Source organism: Phocoena sinus, chromosome 9 (genome assembly GCF_008692025.1).
Source record: "Phocoena sinus isolate mPhoSin1 chromosome 9, mPhoSin1.pri, whole genome shotgun sequence".
In the NCBI taxonomy this organism is placed as follows: domain Eukaryota; kingdom Metazoa; phylum Chordata; class Mammalia; order Artiodactyla; family Phocoenidae; genus Phocoena; species Phocoena sinus.
In genome coordinates this window covers 60,755,629-60,760,811 of record NC_045771.1, presented here as the reverse complement: position 1 = coordinate 60,760,811, position 5,183 = coordinate 60,755,629, and positions in this window count along the sequence as shown.

Below are 5,183 nucleotides of genomic sequence, written 5' to 3'. Positions count from 1 at the left end.
GCGCCAAGGTGGCCCGCGGCGAGGGGCTGCCACGTGTGGCCTCTGCCACCAACCTCGGTGCGAGGAGTTCGGCGCTCAGTGGCTGCTTGAGGCAGGGGACCCGCTGCCCTCGGCCTCTTCTCTCCAAATGAACCGGCATCTGGGCTGCCAAGTCCTTCGCCCAGTGTCATGGGCGGCAGTAATGAGCTAAGGCAAGTCGCCCCTGGTTTGTTCTCATCCAGCCGGCACCTCCAGCCCATCCTTGAGAGTCAAGAACTCCCGGATTCTTCAGGGCTTCGAAGCGAAGGCTCACACTTCAGGGGCTCCAGGCCCCTGCGCCCTGCTGGTCGCCAGCCGCCAGCCTGGTCCTGGCTCCAACCTCTTTGTCTTGCTGGCTGGGGAACCCGAGCCAGCCCTGGGGGTTGAAGGAGGAGGGCAGGTGAGGCCTAAGAAGTTTTTATCATTCAAAACAGAAGTAAAGCCGGCAATCTGGAGACCTAAGTCTCTTTTAGGGCCTATAGTAGGTGAGGGTCATATTCACTAAAAAGTTTTAAGAGGCAGGGTTTGAGGCCTAAACTGCCTTTTGCTTAAGACGTTGAGGTGTTGGGGCTTGTATTCCGGCCGTCAGTGTTATTTAGAGAGAAATACCAACTGATTGCCAACACTAGACCCTGTGCGTGGGTCAGCGCACCCAGGGCCACCGTGGGAGGAGCGGTCTCTCTGGGTGGAAAGTCCCCTGCCGTTCTATCTATGGACTAGTGTTTGCAGCGCGCATAGGTCAGGGGGTAGATTGGGTGCTGGTGGAGGGTTTGCAGCCTCCTCGGGCTGTAGAAGTACATTCAAGCCAGGCAGGGCCTGGCTGGGTTTGGTTGCTAAGTTAGGCTCAGTTATCACGTTAATTCTAAAGAAATTAGACCTGGATAAATAGCCTTTGAATTCAAAGAAATAACTCGGTATTGATTTACATGGCCATGCTAAGAACCCCCTTCTCAACGGGAGGCATTGGTGGAAAAAAAGAAATTCCTGCTAGTCTTTACCCCATTCAACGTAAAATGCTGTTTGTGTATGTGTGTAGGAAAAGCGTGCTCGATATCCTGGAAACCCAGGCACCTTTTCCCCCTCCCCCAACACACACACCTGGGAAAGCGTGGGGGGAACACGAGAGCTGCCTCTGTCCCTTTCTTAGCCCAGGCCAGTGATGGCATCTTCAGGAGTAGTCAAAAGTATCAGACTCTTCAAGAAAGCACTGATATTATGGCATTGTTTTCTCTAGTGACAAAACTATAATGCCATATTAGCACCCTCCCCTCCTAGGCTCCCCCAAATGCAACTAAAAAGTGGTCCCTGTTTACTCCTCACTCGGAAAGAGGCTCACTGAAGTCTGGGGACAACACCTCTCTCATCTATCCAGTCTTGGGCCCAAGAACAGACAGGTAGAAAACCCCAACATGGATGGCAAGGGCCCACAAGGGCCAGTGGTACCTACTGAGGGCTTCACAGACTTTTTCTAGACTGTCCAATTTGGAAAGTAGTAACTAAGAATGTTCCAACTTAGAGGCTCCTCTTCCAGGTCTTTTTGAACCTGGAGTCCAACCAGATTTTCAAATTCAACACCTTTTGCCTCTCCCTGACCCCATTTCCAGGCTCTGATCATCCAAAGCTCTCCTAACAGACAGAGTCAATGTGCTGGGCCTAGAATGGATTGGGGTGGGGTGGGAGTGGAAAAACACATATTTCTGCTTTCCTCGGTTCTGAGGTTGAGGCTGTATACTGAGCCTCCCTCCTTCCCTCCCTTTCTTCCTCTCTTTTATCAAGGATAGGACCCCACTCTCTAATAATACACACATACTCTTCTTTCTCTCTGTCCAGGAAAAAAAAGAACTCAACAGTGTTTGAATACTTAGATTAGAACAAGATAAATGGTGCTGTTTGTCTTTTTAATCTGTCAGATAAACCAAAGCTGAGCCCCCCATATTTGCCCTGCTGGGAAATGTAGCTGGGGAAGGTGGAAGGCAGAGGTGTTAGAAGTCAGCTTTAATCAACCCAGTCTTTGGAAACCAGGACCCCTGACCATTGGAGGATAAATGCAGTCCCGGAGTGGCAGGGAGCAAGCATCAACAGGAAATGGCTGACTATTTTTAGGCATAATAAGGAGTTAATATAGCTGGCCAAGCGTCTTCCTAAATGCCTCGAAGCATCCTCTGTTTTAATTCCTGCATCCCTTCATCAGCAGTAACAACAACAAAGTCACAGCAAATGCCTGAACATTAAGGGAGAGCCAGGTTTGGGGCAACTCTTCAGAAGACCTGGGATGGAGCACATCCTCTTGCTATCATGTGAATTCTTAGATGGTTCTCTAGTTACAACAGAAAAAGAAATGAAAACCATTTTTCATTATAGAGTTGTTCTGTACCCGACTACCCTTGAGATGTCAGTGCTCTGGTGATTTTCATGCTCATGCCTGTACATAGGCACTTCTTATTCCCTTTATTTTCTAACATCCCAATAAGTGGAAAGGTAATTTATTAGGTTTTAGCAACACTTTCCTTAGAGGGCAACTAGTTTGAGAGCCCTTAGAAGTGAGGGTTGTTAAAACAAACTCATTCCCCTAACTATGCCCTTTCTCTTTTCTTTTGTTCACAATAAAATCCCTTTTATATAACTCTAGGAGAAAGAAAGCCCTCCCCATCCCACCCAGGGGAATGAAATAGTATTTTTCTGTAGGTTTCACTAATTTTGTGCAGAGAGCAAAAATTCTCCCTCTCTCTCTGTCAAGCGAGGCCCCTCCCTCAGAGCTCCAAGTCTTTGCTTCTCTACACACTGAGAGTTGTGTCCATTTGGACACACATCTGGGTTCCTATTTGGGCTCACCATCTTTCTTCCCACATTCTGGGTGGAGGCAAAACAGAGAGAGTGGAAAAGCAGAGGATGTAGAAAGAAAGGGAGTTTGACAGAGAAGAAAAATTAGTGAACAGGAGAGAGAATGGGTGTGAATCTGCTTCATTTTGAGATTACTTCTCTTCAAGTTTTCTTTCCATCGTGTTCATTAGGGACCACTGCCCCACAGTGTTAGTTGTTCAGCGAACAAACAGAACTAAGGCTGATAGAAGCAGCCCTGTTTGCCAGCGTGCCTGCTGCACCTGTATTTACTTGGGGGCCTAGGGGGATGGCTAGACCCCAAACCTAGTGGCCCTCCCACTAGTTTTCTTCACCACTTTGTCCCCTCTGCCCCCTGTCCCTTAGCCTGCTTTCCCTTCAAACACCTAGATCGCATTGCCAAGTCGAAGCTGGAGGACCCTTTAAAAAGTTACAAAAGAGGTCACCCTCCCTGGACAAACGAGTCATTTTAAGAAGGAGGCTCTGGAGGCACAAAGGTCTTGGGCCCAAGAGTTTAAAAGCCAGTACAGCGATTGGGGATTTCAGGGCAGCCAACAGACAGGCGGGCGTCCAGGGCTCCCCTCGGGGCTGGGGTGAAAGAAGGGACGGGGGAGGACAGGAGCCGGAGGGCGGGCAGAAGCAGAAGGCGACAGGAACGCCCGCGCCCGCATCTGGCTCCCACGCGCCGCTGTCTGCGGGGAACGTGGGGCCGGATAATGGAATTCAGGAGGCAGAGATCCTCCCAGAGCCAGCCACTGTCTTGTACAGATTTGTAGAGAAAGCCTCACTGTAATTAAAACCGTACAGTCAGATTAATTCAATGTGCTGCTCGGCAGCGATTTTAATAGTAAAAATCCGCTTTAAAATTGAATTAGGGTCGAAGAAAATTTCTGCGAGACTCGCCGGGCTTGCCAGTTTTCATTGAAGCCAGCCCAAGCTGGACTTGGACGGTGGCTGCACAGTGCCGTCCCCACCCTCTTCCGTGGCCCTAGAAAAGGGTGGGGGGAGGGGAGGGGGAGGGGACTGATCAACTTGGGGCGCCAGTTTGGGCGCGAGGCTGGGCGGCCTGAGCCAGGCCCAGGCAGAGCCGCAGGGCCTGGGATTACCCTTCAGATCTCCGGGTTCGAGGCAATGCAGATTTTTGACACCCAACACTCCCCCTTCCCTCCCTTTTCGCGAAGTTTACGGCTCAGGTAGGGTTTAGGGAAAGAGAGCCCTACTGTATCTTGAAGCCATTTCCCACTGTGTGTTCTCGCGTGCCGGGAGGTTGGAGCCCTCTCTGTTTGGACGCTCCAGTGACAGACAAGAGAAAGCTGTGGTCCTCTCCATCCCCACCCCCTTTCTCTTCTTGAAAGCCTTCCAAAAATTAAGAGTAATATTTCAAGCAGGCTTTCAAAATGTCTCCCAAGCTTTGATTTGGCTAACCGCCACGCTTACCCTCCCTCCTCACTCCCTATCCTTTGCATTTCTGGTGGTGGTGACATAAGCGTGACATTAAAACATTATTATGTTTTTACCCTTTAAGGTTAGACACCTTAGAGCTGAAAACGTGCCCCAAAGTTAGAGCTGAAAACGTGCCCCAAAGTTCCTGGAAGAGGTGGCGGCCGAGGGCTAGCCGAGAGGCTCTCGCTTGAGACCGGCTGGCGGGGCAGGGGGAGGGCTGAGGGAGCTGGACCCGGCTCTTTCCCGAGGACAAACGGGTTTTCAAGGGCTCAGAAATGGTCCCAGGCTGACCCACGGACCCGGCCCTTGCAGTGGCCTCCTCGGCTGCTGAATATACGCCGGCGCGTCACACACGCGCATACACACAACCTGAGACGAAAATTCCCTAACGAGTTAGTCACATCATCAGACCTGGGAAAACAAAAACCACTGTGGGTCCCTGCTCCTCCGGCAACATGCGCAGACGCTTTAATTGCGGCAAATTGTCACTCTGTCCCCTTTTCATTTTCTCGCTCCTCCGTTTATTTTTAGTACACTTCGAATGCCTACACACTTCCCTAGTCAGGAGAGCGCGGAGCAATTATTGCCTTTGCCTTCAGGGTCTGTTTTGCCAATCGCTGAATGGGGATGGAGTAAACAAGGAGAAAAGCGCGGCTCGTTATTGGTCTTGCTTATTTCAGGTGGAGGACGGTAAATAACTCTCCCTACAGGGCTACCCCCTCCTCGTTTCGCGGGTCCCAATTATCTGGAAGAAAGGAGATGCGTCCCCCTCCCTTTTCCTCCCATCACAGCCCACTCCGCGTGCGCCAAGTTTTACTGGAACCCAGCAAATCCCGGCAGAATTGGCGGGGTCCTCAGAGAGTAGTTAGGAAAAGAGAATCCCA